Here is a 22,701-nt window from a genome sequence, read left to right on the forward strand (position 1 = left end):
ACCCAACAAATACACTTTAGAGGTGAATGAATTGTCTCCACTGAGATCAATTACAATATGGGAAATCTTGAGTTAGTGGACATCATGGACTTTGCAGACTTCTGTAATGTACAATTCTTCTGGGGGCGAGTGACTCAACTCAAAACCTAGTGTGTTATCACCTACTACAATGTGAACATCAGATTTACTTACCATGTCTTGAAAGATGGTTTGATTCAGCGACCATACTCACTGGTATAACTTCTACCAACTAAGTAGGTTGACTAAAATATTCAGGTTTCCTTTAAAAAGGACCAAACAAGGGATAGAATGGGGCCTATTCATCAAACGATAAATGGCCCGGTAACCACGCGGAAATTATAGTTTCCGCATTTTTAAGTTACCGGGCCATTCATCATTAGGGGTCCCATCAGACCCCCCCGGTATTCAACAAACTCCGAAAACTGAAAGTTTTTTCGGAGTTTGCTGCCGAGAACAAGCGCCATCTTCAGACGGCGCTTGTTTTCGGATCCCGGATCCTGCCTATGGGAAGGAGTTCCGGGAATGCAAAGAGGGATCAAGAGCGGATCCCTGCACCACCTCATCACCAGCTCCTTGGAGGTCATGCATGCGTTGCCGGGATAACGGGGAGCAAGTAAGTAACGCAGCTACAGAAGTAGCTGCGATACTTTCCACGGGGGCAAGTTAAAGGCTGCTCATCCTTCTGAGGAATCAACAGAGATCTTGGGCAGCTTCAATTATTCAGCTCTCAGGCTGCATTAGCTAAAAGGCGCTCTCTCTCCAACCTATCACTGCTGCCTTGAGGAAAGCTTATTGTCACGGCCAGGGTATTTCAGCATGGCGCTAGGCGAGTGTTACCTGTGAGGTCATTGTGGCGCGGGCTGTCTGGTGGCGTAGCTGGTGTCTGGCGGGGGGCTTTGGCTGCGCGCGTTGTTGTGCGGGCCTGTTGTCACTCCGCGTTGGTGAGGCCTGGTGGCGTCTCCATTCCGTTTGGCATGGGCGCCGCCATCTTCCCTTCTGGCCATGTGATGCGGCTGGCCAATCCTGGTGAGTCACATGCTCCCTCCGGCCAGTAACAGCATGGCATGGGGTATTTAGGAAGGGTCAGTGCCTTCCTTCTTTGCCAGTGCAACGTGTATCTCAGTCTAGCTGAGAGGGAGTTCTCTGTGCTTATCCTGTTCCTGTGAATTCACTGTCTGCCAGTCTGCCTAGCTCCCACTGGACTACCCCGCTTCCTCCATCACCCTTGCCCATACCTGAGTGCCTGAGCCTGCTGACATCCTGCGCTTCAGTTCACTACCTGCATACCTGGCTTGATTATTTTCAGTTCACTACCTGCATACCTGGTTTGATTATTTTCAGTTTCACTACCTGCACAGCTCTAATTGTTTCTACTTGGACATTAACCCTTTTACTCGCACCACAGTGCTCGCTCTGAATCAGGGCCCACCTCCATTAATATGGAGCGTCCTCCTGGACGCTCGTATAGCTGTGGGTCACCACCCACAGCATATACGAGCGTGCAGGATGATGGTCGCGATGGTCTTGACCATCGCGACCATTGAAACTCTGAGCAAAATCCTGCGGTTGAGTTTTTCAACCGCAAACCAGGAGTGATTTTGGCTCTATCAGAGCCAAAATCACTCCCACTGACATCACTAGTGATGTCAGTGGGGCCGGCTTCAGACGGTAGGCGTTCCCATGGGAACGCCTCGGTCTGGCAAGCACGCCCCCGGCACGCCCACCAAAGGGGGCGTGCTGTCAAGCAACATCGACAGCACGCCCCCTTTGATGAGACACTCCGAGCAAAGGAAAGTCCTTCGCTCGTCGGCTCTCGCGCATGCGCACGACGGAGCTCCCTCCGTCGTGCGCATGCGCAGTACGGACCATCGACCCACTTGCGAGCGGACAGCCGCTCGCGAGTGGGTCTGAATGAGGGCCTATATGTCTACTCAAGCACTTATTAAAAATCCTAGTTTTATTTTCAAATCTGCTTCTGTGATCGCTCCTCCTACCACCCTGGGTCCACAAACAACCCAGAACATAACAGTTTGCACTGGCCCCATGCAGCCGGCCATGGATCAGGAGTCAGGAGTGGATTTGTTCCGATGCATTTCTGGTCGTTTAGAAAATCTGGAAAACATGCAGCATCAGATGGCTCAATTTCTGCAAGAGATGTCCAAGCGACAGGATAGTTTGCAAACTTCCTTTTCTACCCCTGAAGTACCAGCATCTACATCCGCATCAGCATCTGGGAATACAGGAAGCAGATCATCTCCCCGCTTACATCTTCCTTTACCAAGTAAATTTGACGGCAATCCTAAACTCTGCCGAGGATTCCTAAATCAGTGTGACATACATTTTACCCTGCAGCCTGACAACTTTCTAACTGCAAGAACTAAAGTGACTTATATAGTCTCTCTGTTATCCGGCCAGGCCTTGGAATGGGCTTCCCCACTCTGGGAGCGCTCAGATCCGCTGCTGGATAATTATGCAGGCTGTGTGTCATCCTTCAGGAGGATTTTCGATGAACCTGGGCGTACTGTATCAGCATCATCAAACATCATGACACTGAGACAAGGGGTCCGTCCTGTCAGTCAATATGCCGTGCAATTTCAAAATTTAGCATCAGAGCTCAAATGGAATGAGGAAGTCCTCACCTCGACCTTCTGGCATGGGTTGTCAGACCGACTGAAGAATGATCTAGTCACTCGAGAGCTTCCTACTAATCTGAATGACATGATTTTGTTGTGTATCAAAGTTGACCTACGCTTCAGGGAACGTCAGGCTGAAAAAAACAGAACTGACCGGCAAAGGTCATTTACCCCCTCCATTTCTACCCGTCCCATTCCTTCTCCTACTGAAGAGGAGCCTATGCAGGTGAATCATACATACCTCTCCAAAGAAGAACGTCAGAGAAGAATGCAAAAGAACCTCTGTCTGTACTGCGGAGAGTCCGGTCACCTGCTGATCTCCTGCCCCCGTAAACCGGGAAATGCCAAATCCTAACTGACCCCGGAGACATCAAGTTAGGAGTTATGAACCCGTCTCCAAAAATTAAAGATTTCACGATTACCCTAGCCTTGGATCTTAAACCCAAACCTGTCTTTGCTACTGCTCTACTTGACTCGGGAGCAGCCGGAAATTTCCTAACGTCTAGTTTCATAGATAAATTTCAGATTCCTTGTTTGTCTCTCAACCATGCCATCTCTCAGACCTCTATAGATGGACGCCCTCTAACTAACGGGATAGTCACCAAAGAGACTCAACCAGTATTGGTCCGAATTGGGGCACTTCATTCTGAGTCCTTAAAATTCCTGGTGATATCAGAGGCCTCTCAAGAAATTGTTCTTGGTCTACCCTGGTTACGTCAACATAATCCCAGGATTGATTGGAGTTCTATGCAGATTCTGTCATGGGGTATGGACTGTCAGAAATCCTGTCTTCCAAAAATTCGACCTGTTAGAAAGACAGTTCTATTAGTTTCTTCTGCCATTCCCAAGGAATATCAGATGTGCGCCGACGTGTTCTCTGAGCAACAAGCAAATATCTTACCCCCTCATAGGGAATGGGACTGTCCAATTGAATTGATACCTGATAAGATACCACCTCGTGGTCGTACCTATACGCTGTCCTTGCCTGAGACTCAAGCCATGACCGAGTACATCCGGGACTACCTGGCAAAGGGGTTCATTCACCCCTCTACTTCACCTGCCGGAGCTGGGTTTTTCTTCGTTGGCAAGAAGGACGGTGGTCTAAGACCATGTATCGATTATCGAGGTCTTAATGACAATACTGTAAAGAATCGATACCCTCTTCCCCTGATTACTGAGTTGTTTGATAGGGTCAAGGGCTCTGTCATTTTTTCTAAATTAGATCTGAGAGGGGCTTACAACCTCATTCGTATCCGAGCTGGCGATGAATGGAAGACCGCTTTTAATACCAGAGATGGACATTTTGAGTATTTAGTAATGCCTTTTGGATTGTGTAACGCCCCTGCTGTCTTTCAAAGTTTCGTTAATGAGATTTTCCGGGATCTGTTATATGTTTCGGTTGTTGTCTATCTGGATGACATACTGATTTTTTCACCCTCTGTGGCTAAACATCAATAACATGTTAAAGAAGTTCTGACCCGTTTGAGAGAAAACCACCTTTACAGCCAACTGGAGCAGTGCGTCTTTGGAGTGCCTAGTGTACCTTTTCTCGGCTATGTAATATCTGGCTCCAGTTTAGAAATGGACCCCAAGAAGGTACAAGCAATTCTGGATTGGACCCGACCTCAGGCACTGAAGGCCATCCAGAGATTGTTGGGCTTCGCCAATTATTATAGAGTCTTCATTAAGGGATTTTCTACACTGCTGGCTCCCATTACAGCCTTGACCCGCAAAGGTGCTAATCCTGCCCAATGGTCACCTGAGGCAGAGTCTGCCTTTCATCTTCTAAAACAGGCCTTTATCTCAGCACCAGTTCTTCGACAACCAGATCTGGACAGGCCTTTTTTGTTGGAAGTAGACGCATCATCTGAAGCTGTGGGAACAGTCTTGTCTCAACGTTATGAGGACAACCGAGTCCATCCGTGTGGGTTCTTTTCTAAAAAATTCTCACCTGCCGAAAGGAACTACGCCATAGGTGAGCAAGAACTACTAGCTGTAAAGTTGGCGTTGAAGGAATGGAGATATTTGCTAGAAGGCGCCAAGTTTCCATTTACTGTATTTACGGACTATAGAAATCTCCTATTTCTCAAAAACCTCCAATGTGTGAGTCCTCGTTTGGCCCACTGGGCAATATTCTTTGCCAGGTTTCAGTTCACCCTGACCTTCCAGTCTGGAGCACTTAATCAGAAGGCTGATGCCCTATCGAGATCTCTCCTCTGTGATGATCAATCTGAAAATCAAAGCAATACCCCTGTCTTGGAATCAAGAGTTTTTGCCGCATTACAAGTTCAGCCTCCTACGGGAAAATCATTTGTGGCCCCGGAATTAAGGAAGCAGCTTCTCACTTGGGCACATTCCTCTCACTTCGCAGGGCACTCAGGCACTCAGAAGACCTTGGAGTTCCTGAAAAGACACTATTGGTGGCCTTCTATGAAGGCAGATATAATGGAGTTCATCTCTTCCTGCTCCTCCTGTGCCCAGCATAAATCATCACGACAAGCTCCAGCTGGGGACTTGCTTCCATTACCTACTCCATCACGTCCATGGACGCATCTCTCCATGGATTTCGTCACAGACCTGCCAGTCTCTCAAGGTTTCAACACTATCTGGGTTGTAATAGACCGATTTTCTAAGATGGTCCACTATATACCGTTGAAGAAGTTACCTTCTGCCCCTGACCTGGCACAGTTGTTTGTCCAACACATATTTCGTCTACATGGCCTTCCTGCTGAAATTGTCTCTGACCGTGGTGTGCAGTTTACTGCAAAATTCTGGAGGGCTTTGTGTTCTGTTCTTCAAGTGAAGTTAAACTTTTCCACGGCCTACCATCCGCAAAGCAACGGCTCCACCGAGAGAGTTAATCAAGATGTAGAGACTTTCTTAAGAATTTTTATGTCATCTTCCCAGGACAATTGGGCTGCCTTGCTGCCGTGGGCTGAGTTTGCACATAATGCTTCCTACCACTCGTCAACTAACCAAACGCCATTTCAGGTTGTATATGGCCTTCATCCTCGTTTTCCCGAATTCCGAAGCCTGCCTGTTTTCGATGTTCCGGCCGTGGAGGACACGGTGCAGAATTTTGCTGCCATCTGGACTCAAGTACGGTCTGATTTGTTGAAGGCATCCTCTCGCTATAAGACCCAGGCCAATAGAAAGCGTAGAATAGTTCCACGCATGCAAGTTGGAAGCCAGATCTGGTTGTCCACCCAGAATCTTCGTCTGAGGGTTCCTTCTATGAAATTTGCACCACGCTTCATTGGTCCCTTCTCCATAACAGAAGTCATTAATCCAGTGGCCTATCGTCTACAGTTACCCCCATACCTAAAAATCCCTAATTCCTTCCATATTTCCTTATTGAAGCCCCTGGTCCTGAATAAGTTCCATAGTGCTCTACCTGCTTCTCCTCGAGTCCAGACGGAGAGAGGAGTTGAGTTTGAGGTCGCCCAGATCTTGGACTCTCGTCTACGCAGAGGTCATCTACAGTATTTGCTGGACTGGAAAGGTTACGGTCAAGAGGAACGTTGCTGGGCCGATGCTCGTGATGTCCACGCTCCCACGCTCATCAGGAGATTCCATTCTGCCCATCCGGAGAAGCCTGGTGAGTGTCCTGAGGCCACCCCAAAAGGGGGGGGTACTGTCCACAGCCAGGGTATTTCAGCATGGCACTAGGCGAGTGTTACCTGTGAGGTCATTGTGGCGCGGGCTGTCTGGTGGCGGAGCTGGTGTCTGGCAGGGGGCTTTGGCTGCGTGCGTTGTTGTGCGGGCCTGTTGTCACTCTGCGCTGGTGAGGCCTGGTGGCGTCTCCATTCTGTTTGGCATGGGCGCCGCCATCTTGCCTTCTGGCCATGTGATGCGGCTGGCCAATCCTGGTGAGTCACATGTTCCCTCCGGCCAGTAACAGCACGGCATGGGGTATTTAGGAAGGGTCAGTGTCTTCTTTCTTTGCCAGTGCAACGTGTATCTCAGCCTAGCTGAGAGGGAGTTCTCTGTGCTTATCCTGTTCCTGTGAATTCGCTGTCTGCCAGTCTGCCTGTCAGCTCCTAGCTCCCACTGGACTACCCCGCTTCCTCCATCACCCTTCCCCATACCTGAGTGCCTGAGCCTGCTGACATCCTGCGCTTCAGTTCACTAACTGCATACCTGGCTTGATTATTTTCAGTTCACTACCTGCATACCTGGTTTGATTATTTTCAGTTTCACTACCTGCACACCTGGACAGCTCTAATTGTTTCTACTTGGACATTAACCCTTTTACTCCCACCACAGAACTCTTGTGCACATTTATATATTCCTGGACTTTTATTTACGGCCACATTATATGTCTACTCAAGCACTTATTAAAAATCCTAGTTTTATTTTCAAATCTGCTTCTGTGATCGCTCCTGCTACCACCCCGGGTCCACAAACAACCCAGAACATAACACTTATATCCTTTATCGCTGGGGATTCCCTACAAAGTTAGTTATCTCACGCAATGGGTTCATGGTCACCATCTCCACCCTGGAGGAAGACCAGAAGTTCCCCTCTGAATGGAATGTTGTTGGGACTTCACTGAAATCCTCTTCAGATTGTGGAATTCAGCAGGACTGGTCCACGATTGGATCGTAACATTTATAATATTAATTCTTATGTCACTATCTTTCAGTCCGATTTTTGTAATTTTATATAGATAATCTGCCTTAATTCATTATTACTCTCTACAGTATATATTCTCTTATATATTATCTTTTGACGTATTATGTTGAGAGTGTCTAATATGCAATAAGTGTTTTTCTGCTTAACTGTCGGTCGGTTGGACAGACGAGTCCCATCTCTAGGCCATAATTTAGTTTAGTTTAAGTACACATTGGATTCCACTGTCTATGTTATAGTTTTCATCAACAGTTTATCGTGTAATATTATCTGCTTTGGTGGTAGGAGACAGTAATCATCCTCATCATGCAGCCCCTATTGTGCTGCCATGGCTAGGCAGACTCCTCTGGCCTCAAGCGAGGTCATTTCGGTTTACCTTATTCCTTATTTTCTTTGTTTCTATTTTCCCTTTTTTTGTTTGGGTGTCAAAGTATTTTTGTTATAATTTTCTATTGTCTGCAATTGAGACACAGCATGTTTCAGCTTTTGTGTGCAGTGTTTTTCTAGCCCGGAGTGCCGCCGTTGGACTTGTATATTTCAGCAGGTCTCGTTTGTGGACTGACTGTGAATGACACCCGCCAGAGCTATTATACTTACCTACGGAGTGCCGGATTGTGGAACTGTATGTAATATATATATATATATATATATATATATATATATATAGTGGTACCTCTAAAAAAAAGCTGGGGTTGCTATTCTTATTTCCAAACAATGTCCTTTTGTACTCTTAAAGCAACATTCTGACACCAGTTGTAGGTACATAGTATTAGTGGGACGCTTGGAGGGGATAGAGGTAACTTTTGTATCTTCATATGCCCCCAACTCACATCAGCTGTCCTTCTGTAAGAAATTTTGCTCTACCCTGCAGAACTACGGCAAAGGAGCTGTTCTGATTTTGGGCAAGTTCAATATGGTCCCTAATCCACTACTGGATAGGAGTAGCCCCTACCCGTCTACGTCACCGGCTGAATTTGCTAAAGGCTTTCGTCATCTCCTTGCAGAATATGAGTTGTATGATGTTTGGAGACTCAAACACCCAAATGAAAGGGATTACTCTTTTTTCTCGCACGTGCATAATTCATATTCTATAATAGATTTAGCATTATCTGATAAACATACCCTATCATCCATTGGAAGAATTGACATGCTGCCACGTCATGGTCTGACCATTCCCCTATTTTTTTATCATGGGAAATTGCAATAGACGGGTCACTCCTGGCCCATGGAGACTTGGTAGATATATGTTTTCTCAGCTGGAGGCTCAACAACATATTCAGCAGTCCATTTCAGAGTATTTAATTAACAATAAGCCAGAAGAAACATCTGTGTTCAATTTCTGGTGTTCTTTGAAGGCGGTTGCTACAAGTCGCCAGCGCGAATTGTCACTCTCTGGCACTTCAGTGACCACATCTACCACTTCCGCTTGGCGTGCAGGAACTGCACCACCGGTTGCTAGGCGATCTGGACGCCGGACGTCGCCAAGAGTTATTGTGAACACGGCATGATCTTCCGTAGCTATAATTGGTTCTTTACCTGTTTTATACCTGACAGCGTCCTCATGGTTTTGCTGGATATAGTGTTTCAGTACGTGCCCTTCCGGTTCCTGTCTCTGGACTCTGTTCCTGCATCTCTCTAAGCCGTAACTCGGTCCTCAGGATGTATCGTATCCTCCGGCTCTAGAAGCCACACCACGGCTAACTAAGCCGCACCTTGATCCTCAGGTCGCATTGTATCCTCCGGCTCTATTAGCCACACCTCAACTAACCAAGCTGCACCTTGGTCCTCAGGCCGCATCGTATCCTCCGGCTCTAGTTGTCGCACCACGGCTAACCAAGCCGCACCTCGGCATCCAGCCACTTCAATTCTAGCAGCTACTTGCTGCATCAATTCAAGCGGCTATAGCAGCCATATAAATTCTGCCAGCTACTTTCTGCATCGATTCAACAGGTTATACTAGCCACATCAATTCTACCAGCAGTCCATTTCAGAGTATTTAAGTAACAATAAGCCCGAAGAGACTTCTGTGTTCAATTTCTGGTGTTCTCTGAAGGCGGTTGTGACAACTCGCCAGCGCGACTTGTCACTCTCTGGCACTTCAGTGACCACATCTACCACTTCCGCTTGCCATGCAGGAACTGTACTACCGGTTGCTAGGCGATTTGGATGCCAGATGACACCAAGAGTTACTGTGAACACGGCATGATCTTACGTATGTCACAAGCCGCCGTGCTGCCAATGCTGTGCGGGATGAATGCTGGGCAAGCATTCGCTGAAGTCTCCTCCTTCCTCCTGTTAGCATCTGTGGTTAGCATATTGTTTGCAGTTCCAGTCTTGGTTGCTGCTGAGCCTCTGCACTAATTACTGCCTGTCTGTGTGCACTATCATGTGCACACTGATTGATTCTCCTGTCTGAACACAGACCAGGTGCTCAATAATCTGTCATTAGAGAGACTTGCTCAGGTTGGGCTGTTTCTGGTAAATTCCAGCCAGCCAATTCCAGCTCCAATGGCCCAAAGGCTGCACCACATCTCCTGCCCTTGGACACAACTAGTCTATATCAATTAGCCCTCAAGGCTGCTTCAACAGACCAAAGGCTGTACCTCATCTTCTGCCCTTGGCCACAACTAGTCAACTTGTAGCAGCCCTCATGGCTGATATCCGACAACTCTTGCCTGATTAACCATCCGATCCTTAACACCGAAGCTCTAATTGGTTCTTTACCTGTTTTATACCTGACAGCGTCCTCATTGCTTTGCCGGCTATAGCGTCTCAGTACGTGCCTTCCAGTTCCTGTCTCTGGACTTGGTTCCTGCATCTGTCTAAGCCGTACCTCGGTCCTCAGGCCGCATCGTATCCTCTGGCTTTAGTAGCTGCACCACGACTAACCAAGCCACACTTTGGTCCTCAGGCCACATCATATCCGCCGGCTAAGTAGTCCCACCGCAGCTAACCAAGCCGCACCTCAGCATCCAGCCACTTCAATTCTACCAGCTACTCGCTGCATCAATTCAACAGGCTATACCAGCCAAATCAATTCTACCAGCTACTCACTGCATCAATTCAACAGGTTACACCAGCCACATCAATTCTACCAGCTACTAGCTGCATCAATTCAACAGGCTACTCCAGCCTTATCAATCCTACCAGCTACTTGCTGCACCAATTCAACAGGCTATACCAGCCACATCAATTCTGCCAGCTACTTACTGCATCAATTCAACAGGCCATACCAGCCACATTAATTCTTCCAGCTGCTTACTGCATCAATTCAACAGGCTATACCAGCCACATCAATTCTACCAGCTATTAGCTGCATCAATTCCACAGACTGTACCAGCCACTAGACTTCATCAGTGGCAATTGCTGCATCTGTACCACCAGTGCTACATTAGCCGCATCTATACCACCAGTGCTTCATTAGCTACCATCAGTGCTGCACTAGCCGCATCTCAGCTACAGTCTCTCGTTGGTGTTATATTTTATTCTGGTACTCCTGGGAGATCTGTGTAATCCCCTACTACTTCGAGCTTAAGTCCAGGTAGCCGCCTAAGTACTGGTGAACGTTTCTAGTTCTAAGGGAACAATGGGTGGTTGTTAGTGGCAGAAGATCTCGTCCATTGAGTTCTAGGGGTTTACACAGGGTATCCTTGGAAAACCGTAACAGCGGTAGTACGTGGCTCAGCCATACAGGTAGCCACTAGACTCAAACGTGCGTATAGATTGCGGTGGGCAGAATTAGAGGATGCTGCCAATACATTAGAGGCAGCTCATGAATCTGATCCGACTAATAAGGCTTTAATTAAGGATCTACTTTCAGCTTGTGAGAAGGCAAATGTATTCGCTCTGCAGGAAGTACATCATAATCTAGCCCGACTTAATTAAAAGTTTTTAGTTTCTGGGAATTATGCTTCCAGATTGTTAGCCTGTAAGCTGTGGGGTGAAGAGAGCAAGGGAGCAGGTACAAAATGTATATAATACTAAAGGGGTTAAAACCACAGATCCCTATGGTATAGCAAACACTTTTGTGTGGATTACTATGAAAGATTGTACAATCTGGAGGCAGATTCCCAGACCCCTCAACCTAGTGTTGAGGGCATTAATGATTTCCTGAAGGATAATAATCTACCTTCTCTTGATCCTGCCGCATGTACGGCCATGGGGGTTCCATGGTCCACTGAGGAGGTGGAGAAAGCTATAGATTCTATGCTTATTGAAAAGGCACCTGGACCAGACGGATATCCGTCCAATTTTTACAAAACTTTCAAAGCTGAACTAGTGCTGGTCTTGGCGTATGTATTCAACAATGCTACTGAGAAGGGGTTATTTCCTAAAGAGATGTTGGAGGCACAGATCATTGCTCTTCAAGTCCCCTACTGAGGTCCAAAATTACAGGCCTATTGCTTTGTTGAACGCAGACGTCAAGCTATTTTCCAAGTTGGTTGCTTTAAGGCTTCACCCACTGTTACTTTCTTTAATCAATTTAGACCAGGTAGGGTTAGTAATGGGCCGTCAGTCGCCAGGTAACATTTGTTGGGTTTTTAACATTATGGAACAATGTGATTGCGTTAAGGAACCTTGGTTAATACTTTCCTTGGATGCGGAGAAGGCCTTTGACAGTCTACACTGGGGCTACCTTTACATTGTTCTTAGTTTGGGTTTGGCGGTAGAATCTTATACCACATACACACTAGACGATGCATGTATGCGGCAATATCGTCTGCAGTGGGGTGCCGACATTGGTAAGTGTATACACACTTACCAATGTCGGCCACGACGAATGACGGCGGCGGGGCAGGGACATGCTGCATTCTGCAGCACAGCATCGTTAACCATATCCCCAGATTGAGCTGCATGTTCAGCCGACTGTGGATATCGATGACAACCCGCGAGAGCGAACATCATTGGTCGTTCCGTGCATACACATTGGACCATATGAACGACATGAAAGATAATGATATAGTTATCGTTAATATCGTTTATAAAAATCGTCCAGTGTGTATACCCCATTAGATTCGATCAGCTTTATACTCAGCTTCGTCTGCTAGGAAATTTGTCAATGGATGTCTCTCCCCATGTTTTAATATAACTAATGGTACCCAACAAGGGTGTCCTTTCTCTTTATCTTAACTTTGCATTAGCTGTTGAGCCTCTAGCTGAGAAGATCAGGGTCACAGAGTCTATTCATGGTCCTAGGGTAGAAGATAACTATTCATAAGATTTGTTTGTGGTTAACATTTTGCTTTACCTGCTTAACCCCCAGGTTTCTCTACCCGCTCTACATTGTATTTTGGAAGCCTATTCTAAAGTTTCTTTTTATAAACTTAACACTACTAAGACCGAAGCCCTCCCTTTAAATATCCCTAATGATACATTAGAGTCTCTTAAGGCGTCCTTTAAGTATCCTTGGCAATCCTGTTCGCTTAAATATTTGAGTATTCATTTGGCCAGAGATAGAGAGGTTATCGAGAGTAACTATATTCCTCTTCCTAAAGTATTTGAGACTTTCACAAAAGACTGGATGTCTCATGAAGTTTCTTGGTTGGGCAGATATAGCTGCCCTTAAGATGGTATTACTCCCAAAACTCTTATATTTATTTAGAACCATCCCCAGGATGCTCTCTAAATCCTTGTGCAATAAATTTAAAAAGGTTATTGTTAATTATGTGCGGAAGGGGGTAAAACAAGGATCGCGAAAGTTACCCTTTCCTTAAATAAATTGAAAGCCGGGGTAGCTATTCCTGATTTAAAGAAATATCAGTATGCTTGTCTATTAGATCATGCGAGAGACTGGTTTGAGTGGGATATGCTTAAATCATGGATCCTATGTGAAAAGTATGCTGTGAAATTCTTTGCCATTCGTGACTTACTGTGGCTCCCTGTCTCTGTTCAACCTTTAGGTAACAAGCTTCCTAAGTCAGTCCACTCCACTATTACAGCATGGCATAAATTTGTATCAACTAGTAAGGAAATACCATTGCCAGCCCCAGCTCTGTCGCTATTTTGTATAGCCAATTTAATTGCGATTCTTGGGTGAGAAGTGGGACAAATTCTCTAAAGGATATTCTGTCTGATAAGGGGGTAGTTCCATTCTCTGTTCTTCAATGTAAATTTAATGTTCCAAAGCAGGACTTTTACAAATATTTACAATTGTGCCACTGGATTCACAGTCTCCTCCCTCGCTTAGCAAAGCATTAATCTCTGCCCGAATATGTTTTTAGGCACTTTCAGTCTTCTAATCAGGTGGGCATCACGTGGTGGTACCAGTCCCAATTAACATATGGTGAGTCAAGTAAATTGGCGTGTCAAAAGAATTGGCAGGAGGATCTTTCCACCAGGACACTTGAGGAGGGGGACTGGGATGTTATTTTTCGTACTTGTTTTAAAAAAGTCCCTATGTATTAATCATTCGGAAATGTTTATCGAGTTGATTCATAGATCATATTTCATCCCTGAGAGACCACATAAAATATGGACCTCTATATCTAAATATTGTTGGAGGAACTGTGGAAATGTGGGAAGTATTTTTCAAGTTTTTACGGCCGGTTTGGTCAGAAGTCTTTGCCCTGATTGGTAATATAACGGGAGCGAATATTCCAATGGACCAAGTGGTTGCTTTGTTCCATTATCTCCCTGGTAATATGACAGCGGGAGATAGATATATTACGGGACATGTTCTAATTGCCACAAAGGCCGCTATAGCACAATCACGGAGATCCGACAAAATACCTAGTCTGAGCTCTATTGTAAACAAGGTCCAAAGGCATTGTGACTTTGAGACTGTAGAATGCAAATATTCCAATTCGGCATCGTATCCTCACATGAAGTGGTGCCGGTGGAATGAGTACACAGAAGAGCAGGGATGCTCCTCCTCTCAGAGCAGGTTTATTGATCTTGGTCTCCTCCTTTCCCCTATATCTGATGCTTAGTTTTATCTAACTCCTGGTGCAGGCCCAGATATATGCTGTGTCAATAAGTATTTATTTTCTGCTGTGTATTCTGACAAAGAAATGTTGTTCTAATTATTTGTACACCCCCCTGTGCACCTTTCTTTTCTTTTCTGCACCCTTTGATTTTAAAATTCAATACAAATTTAATGGGGAAAAAAAAACTTCAATGCTATGTATTTTCTGGTATACTGCCAGTGCAGAATACAGATAAGAGAGCAGAAGCTTAGTAAACCAAAGGTATGGGCAACATCTTAAAGTAATAAACAGCATACTGGGGTGCAGTGCACAGTACAAATACAACAATTTTTATTTTTTAAAGCGGGCTGCTTGGCTCACACTGCGTAGAGTCAGACCACTTTTAAGCACATGCTCTGGGATAATACAGTGTACTGGGGTGCAGTGCACAGTACAAATACAACAATTTTTTAAAGCTGGCAGTTTGTCTCACACTGCATAGAGTCAGACAGCATTTACGTACACACTCTGGGATAATATAGCGTACGTAGGGCCAGATTAACAATGGGGCGGATGGAGCTACAGCTCCAGGCCTCTACATAAAAATAGGCCCATTGTCATGACAGCAGGATATTGACCGGCATCTGCTGTGCACACGGCCAGAAATAAATCAGAAGTAGTAAAATTGTATTTTTATTTACCACACAAAATGAAGCATTTTTTCTTTTACATATTTATGGAGACATTGGGGCTGAGAGTGTAGGGGTGTACACACCAACACAACAATGATCAAACCTCCTCCACTTCTCATAAGAGGCCTTTGATTATTTTCAGCTCCAGGCCCATGTGGCCCTCAATCCGGCCTTGAGCGTACTGAGGTGCAGTGTACAGTACAAATACAACAATTTTTACTTTTTAAAGCTGGCAGTTTGGCTCACACTGCGTAGAGTCAGACAGCTTTTATGCACACGCTCTGGGATAATACAGCGTACTGTGGTTCAGTGCATAGTACAAATACAAAGCTGACCTCCTGTTGGTGTATGCTAGGCAGAAGTTTGACTCGGGACGCTGGGCAGAACGTTGACCCAGGGAGCTAGTTCTGGGCCTTTACTGGATTAATTTGTATGAAAACTTCACAGAGGGGTAGCAATTGGTCTGGGATCCCTAATGGAGTGGTTGGGGTCCTGGTCGGGCCTCATGGCAGAGTGCGCCAGTCAAAACTTTGACCCAAGGAACTCGGGGCCTGATTCAGAGCCGGACGCTATTTGCGCTCGCTCGTTCAGAAAAAGGGGCCGGATATTTAAATAGAGCGCTTGCTCTTTGCAGTCTGTTGACGCCTCTATGTCTGAACGAGCGAACGAAACATGCACTCGCTATTTTGTTAAAAACGCCCCCTGGCCGCTCGCATCCTACATCATCTCCGCTATTTATTAGATTAATCGAGTACATCGAAAGGCGTATGAACTGCTCGCAGTGCTTGTGGTTGGATTTTCCTACCGCAATCATGCGAGCAGTTCAGGCTAAAAGAGAACCAAGTGACGTGGTCGATTACGCTGCTTTGTTAATTATCCACACCCTTAAAACGCCCGTTTTGACCGTTTGGCACGCCTGCGTTCGGATCACCACTCCCCGTTTTCAAGCACCTTCCCCTGTTACCACCCACAGACGCCTCATTCTGTCACTCAAATTAGCAGGCATTCGCTATTTTGCGAGCACACAATTTCCGACCGCAATGACTGGTTCGCGCATGCGTATTACAACCCATATGCATGCGCAGATGTGCGAACATCGCTCGGAGCGAACGAGCGGCCGCTTACGAGCGGCTCTGAATCAGGCCCTCTGTTCTGGGCATTCCACTGGATAGATTTGGAAGACATCACATAATAAAACTTAATAACTTGAAGATTTAAACCGGGCAACAATGGGTACTTCAGCTAGTTTCTAATGCATTTCTTTGTGCATTTGTCTGAATCTGTACTGCTACTCTTTGCAAACACCATCGGGATGTATGCGCAGAGCCGGATTTAGACCTCATGGATCCCTAGGCAAGATACCAGTTTTGGGGCCTCCCCCCACAAACAATCCATAGCACTATATTTAAATTTCTAATTCATACCCCTGTACAGCACCCTGGAGAAAAAGTCAGCTGCAGCCTTGAAAAGTCGGCTATGTATGTATGGGTTGGGTACGGGATGCTACCGCTCAGAATACCGACGCCGGCATCCAGACTAGATTAGGATATTGATACCTGCCGGTCAGTATCCTAACCCTCCCTACCCATAGCCTAAACCTAACCTTCCCCCCTCCCCGTAGCCTATCCCTAACCTTCCACCCCCAGCAGCCTAACCCTAACCCCTCTCAGCACAGAACCCCCGCCCCTCTCTCTACAGACCCCCACTCCCCTCACAGCACAGACCCCTCTTTCACTGACCTCTCTCAGCACAGACCCCCCTCCCATTTCCTCACAGACCCCCCCTCTACCCTCTCAGCACAGCCCCCTCATAGCTCGGTTCACTCTCCCTTTACAGCACAGACACCTCTCCCCTCCCCTCACCTCTCACAGCACAGCACATTTCTCCCCTCCGTGCTAGCTCCAGCAAACTTACCTGCTGGACGTGGTCCGGGGACAGTATTTGTGCCGCAGACCTGTCCTGCATGGATCCTGGATCCTGGAGTTGACTGGCTCCGCCTCCCAATAAGTATAATTGCGACGTGACTTGATGACGTCACGTCCCCTCACGGAGCAGTTCTCCCGAATCGGGAAGGGGTGTTCTCAGCTGGCTGCATACCCTGCCTAATGGCCCTGTTCTGAAACTACGCCCCCTCCTCCCCCCAACCTGGTAGGGGCAGTGCTCTGAACTTGCTGCTGCTGTGTGTCCTTTCGCTGGCCAGGGCCAGCAGCAGCTCAAAATGCAGTTTCTCTCCAGGGCCGGATGCCGGGGGGACCCAGCCACGTGCCCCTTAGGACCTGCCGGGCCCTAGGTATTCGCCTAGGTTGCTTAGCGGTAAATCCAGCCCTGTGTATGCGCGGTGTTACTCAGATGAAAAACACCACTCCACTGCGTCCAACATCGCCACTGCATCTGTCTCAGTTTGGGGCTGCATTTCAGCAAATGGAGTTGGGGTTAATGATGTCCTCTATGCTGAGAAAACATCAGGGAAGCACCTGATTGGCTACAAATAGTTCTGCAGCAGGACAACAACCCCAAACATACAGCCAATGTCATTAAGAACTATCTTCAGTGTAAAGAAGAACAAGGAGTCCTGGAAGTGATGATATGATTGTTAATTGTTAAAAATAAACTATTAATACTTCTATTTTTTAAAACATTCTTACTTTGCAGCATTTTTTCCACACCTGCCTATAACTTTTGCACAGTACTCTATATATCACATCTAGAGTAATGCATCCCCTCCCTCATTGCTATAGTAAGACATTACCCTCACTCACCTGTGTACTAACACATTCCACTCCCTGGTGCCGCTGTGACAACAGCAAATTTTTTTTTGCACCCTCTACAACCCACTAGACCGATTTAGCAGACCAACAACCACCTGCTTAAAGGGCCTGGTGCCGCTGTGACAACAGCAAATTTTTTTTTGCACCCTCTACAACCCACTAGACCGATTTAGCAGACCAACAACCACCTGCTTAAAGGGCCTATCCATTAGACGACTTTTTGAACGATCCGACCAAAACCATGAGGTTTTGGTTGGATTGTTCAGAAAGTCGTCTAATGGATAGCTGGCAAGGATCAGCGATGCGCGTGCACGCTGGGTCCTTGCCTACGCCGACTATCTATGAAACATGCTCGTCAACCTGACGATGATTGTCAGATTCCACATGTTCGCAGATAGGAGGTCGGTCTCCTGCACTGAATGACACCTGGGTGACCTGAAGGACTGAACGCTAGTCATTCAGTTTTTCAGGTCGTCTAGTGGATAGGCCCCTTAACCACTACACATGCTATCTAATCTAAAATGGCAACTGAAATCACAAGGGAGGGCTTTATATATGACATTTACTACATACAATGACTAATTTATTCTAAAACAGTGATAAAAACAAAAACACAAGACCTGACATTTTCCCAGAAATTACATTTTGTCTTGTTTGGAGTTTGGGTTTTATGGGAGGAACCAAATATTGATCCAATACCCCAATATTCAGTTGTGTCGGATTTCTCACAATCCAAACCAATCATCCATACTTGCCTACCCTCCCGGAACAGCTGGGAGGCTCTTGAAAATTGTGTGGCACTCCAGTCCACATGGAAGGGTGGACAAGTCTCCTGGGTGCTGGGGCCAGCCAGATGCAGCTGCCCACTTCCCCGGTGAAGTGGGCAGCACAGATGGCCAATGACGCAATTCACGTTGAATCGCATTATCGTGGCCCTGCCCCCTGCTTCACAATGCCGGTAATCTCTGCATTGCACAGCGGTAGGGCTATGATGAGCGTTGTCATGCCTCAGATCAGCCCACCTCCGCCAAGCCCCGCCCCTGCAGTGCCGAACAAAAGGTTAGCAAGTATGCATTCATCTCTAATATATATATAAAATCTGAAAAAGTGTCAGTTCACCTATAAATGCTCTAGGTGGACAAAAAGGAAAGGTCTGCATGCCTGTTTATTGTGTAGTTTCATAAATGGCTTTATGGTCTGAACACTTATACTGATCTGATATAAAACAACTTGTGATGTATTGTAGTGTTATCGTACTGGTTTATTCAGGTGTTGTTTGTGGTGAGAGTAAAATTCAAATGTGTTTCCAGCCAGTGATATTCTTTAGTATTTTATATTATCAGTCACAACTATTTCACATCCTTGTTAACAGAATTGAGAGACTAAGGGGTATATTTAATAAGGTGCAGGTTTTTAGAAGTGGTTTTGTTGCCCATAGCAACAAAACCCAGGGCATCACACGAAAAATGGAAAAAGAGTGACAGTGCAGTGTAAAGTATAGAAGTGTGCAAGTAATTACTAAGTGTTAAGGGGTTAAAATATATGTGAAAAATTACATGAATAATAAACAAACATAAAAAGGTGATGTGAAAAGTAACTATGTGTATTAAGTGGTGATGCCCTCAGGAGGCCCAGCCAGAGCAGCCTCGGGGGCCCTACACCCAAACGCTCACCCCAAATGTAATGTATGCCAATTAAAGCCTCATAATAAAGGCACATATATATTTTTGGCAAATGTAAGGCCTCATGATAAAGGCACATACATAAATGCATCTGAATTGAGAGCCAGCTTACCTGGGAGTCACCCCTGGGAACTCCAACTAGCACTACTAGAACCAGTATGCCCTGCTAATGCTGGCTCATTCATGCATCTCATAACCACAAACAAAAAAATGGCAGCTGCTCAATCAATCTGGTAGTACTTTTTTCAGGTGCATGAAAGGGAGTGGTCATACCAAGTAGAAAAGAGAGAGGGGTTTAACCCCCTATTGTTCCTCAGCACACTGAATTATACTAGCAACAATATATGAACACTATATGGTAATAGAATTTCAGAGATATTAGTTGCATGCATTTGCAAATACATGGGATGCTGCTAGGCCTCGTCAAGGCTTCTCTGTCACTAGCAGTCCCTACACTAAACGGTTCACGTCCGGGGTTCAGAGCACCCCAAAATAACGTCCAGCCCAGGACCCCCCCAGGGCATCACACGAAAAATGGAAAAAGAGTGACAGTGCAGTGTAAAGTATAGAAGTGTGCAAGTAATTACTAAGTGTTAAGGGGTTAAAATATATGTGAAAAATTACATGAATAATAAACAAACATAAAAAGGTGATGTGAAAAGTAACTATGTGTATTAAGTGGTGATGCCCTCAGGAGGCCCAGCCAGAGCAGCCTCGGGGGCCCTACACCCAAACGCTCACCCCAAATGTAATGTATGCCAATTAAAGCCTCATAATAAAGGCACATATATATTTTTGGCAAATGTAAGGCCTCATGATAAAGGCACATACATAAATGCATCCGAATTGAGAGCCAGCTTACCTGGGAGTCACCCTTGGGAACTCCAACTAGCACAACTAGAACCAGCATGCCCTGCTAATGCTGGCTCATTCATGCATCTCATAACCACATTAAAATATAAAAAAATACCGGGGAAAGCCCTGTGATAATAACGCCACCTGGAGGTGGCGTTATCCAGGGTCTCCCCCGGTTACCGGACTCCTGCTCCGCTCTAACGGGCAGAGCAGAGCCTGGAGCCAGGCCCAGTGATCAGCTGTGTGGTCTAAACAGACCACACGCTGATCTCTGCTAAAAAACAAAAACCTTACCTGATTCCAGGGACCAGTGATCGGAGCTCCGGGTGATGTCCTCCGTCCGGTCAGCTGGTCTCCCAGCCTGCACTGGGGCCCGGTCGTCACCTGACTGAGTCCCAGTGCAGTATGGGATGTCAGCTGACCGAAGCCACGGAGGACATCACCGGAGCACTGATGTCTGCAGGTAAGTGTAATCAAGGGAGGGAGGGTCGCGGGGGGCTGTTGTGGGGGGTCCGCGATCGCATGGGGGGGGCTTAGCGACGGTCGGTCGGCGCATGCGTCGGCACTTGTCAGGGTATTTTTTGCGAAAATACCGTGATAAGTGTGCGGATAGGATTCGCAGGGACAGAGCCTTATCGCAAGCTCTGTCCCTGCAAGGGATTTGTAGTAAATCCCTGTGATATTACCTGAATTCGCAATGCGAATTCAGTCGGTAATATCACACTACAATCTGCATTACAAATGCGGATTGTAGTAAATAGAGCCCTAAATTCGGTATAATCCACAGTTTTTACTATAAAAATTATAAGAAAAAATGAAAGAAAAAATTATAAATATCCTATTTGTATTATTCTAATAATTTTTATAGACAAAACTCTGGAGTAAAAAGTATATGGCAGTTGAGGACTGCCTCCCCTGTCTATCATTTCCACACATCCCTGATCAAAACTCACCAAACTTCCAGCCCTGTATACTGCTGCACCATTGTATAATGCCCACATGAACCCTCGGGTTAATAAATGTATCTGTAAATCTGGTTCTGATATTAGCCAGTGCCTCCCCAGCCATTTACCTCACTGCACGTCACTGGGTACATCACTGGTGTCATCAGGGTACATTACTAGTGGTATCATGGGTACATCACTAGTGACATCATGGGAACATCAAAGGGTACATCACTAGTGTCATCATGAGGACATGACAGGGTACATCACTAGTGTCATCATGAGGACATGATAGGGTACATCACTAGTGTCATCATGGAAACATCAAAAAGTACATCACTAGTGTCATCATGAGGACATGATAGGGTACATCACTAGTGTCATCATAAGGACATGACAGGGTACATCACTAGTGTCATCATGGAAATATCAAAAAGTACATCACTAGTGTCATCATGAGGACATGATAGGGTACATCACTAGTGTCATCATGAGGACATGACAGGGTACATCACTAATGTCATCATGGGGACATCACAGAGTACATCATTGGTATCATCATGAGGACCTCATAGACAGTGGCGTAACTAAGGGGGGTCAAGCAGGGCGTGTGCCCAGGGCGCCGTAGGACCGGCGACGCTGGGGGCGCCGCCGGCCATGGTACCGGCCTGTCTTAGTTAGCCAGTGTAGTGCCGACCGCAGTGAGTGCGGTCAGCACTACACATTATACACAGGATCGGCGCTAGACTTCCCTGCACCCAGCACCGGTCCAGTGCTTCACTACCGAGCCCCTTCCCTCCCCCTGAGCGCTTACCCAATAGCACCAGGAGGAGGGTGGGAGGCGGGCTCAGGCTGTGCATTTTTACACACACACCGCCACCAGCGCAGCGGCGATGTTTGTGTTAAGCAACAGCCAATGAGAGTCAGACAAACTCTCATTGGCTGCTGTGCCCACTGCAAGAGCCGGGCTGGAACTCACTCATGAGCTCCGCCTTCCAGCTTCTGCAGTGGATAATGGGAGAGACGTCATGACGTCTTGACTTCTCTCCCATAATGCAGAGCGTGCCAGCCCGGTAGGATTGACGTGTGGCAGGAGCAGTGGCCGGAGCCGGAGCGTGGATTCAGGTAAGTGTATTTTTTTTATTACTTGTATTTGTTTGCACTAATCCGGAGGGGGGGGAGAACTACTACTAATGGGGGCACTGCATCTGGAGGGGGGACCTCTACTAGGGGCACTACTGGGAGGGGACTACTACTGGGGGCACTGCATCGGGAGGGGGGACATCTACTGGGGGCATTACTGGGGGGGGACTACTGCTGGGGCACTGCATCGGGAGGGGGGACCTCTACTGGGGACTACTACTGGGGGGGAGGGACTACTAATGGGGGGACTACACTACTAGATAAGGGGCCTACTACTAGGGGCACTGCACTGGGGACCACTACTGGGGGCACTACATTGGGAGGACCTGGACCACTACAGGAGGCACTGGTTTCACTACTGGGGGCCTGCATAAGGGGGACCACTACTGGGTCCACTGCATAGGGGGAGGACTACTACTGGGGGCA

This window comes from Taudactylus pleione, unplaced genomic scaffold (genome assembly GCF_031769625.1).
Source record: "Taudactylus pleione unplaced genomic scaffold, aTauple2 ptg000017l, whole genome shotgun sequence".
NCBI lineage: Eukaryota > Metazoa > Chordata > Amphibia > Anura > Myobatrachidae > Taudactylus > Taudactylus pleione.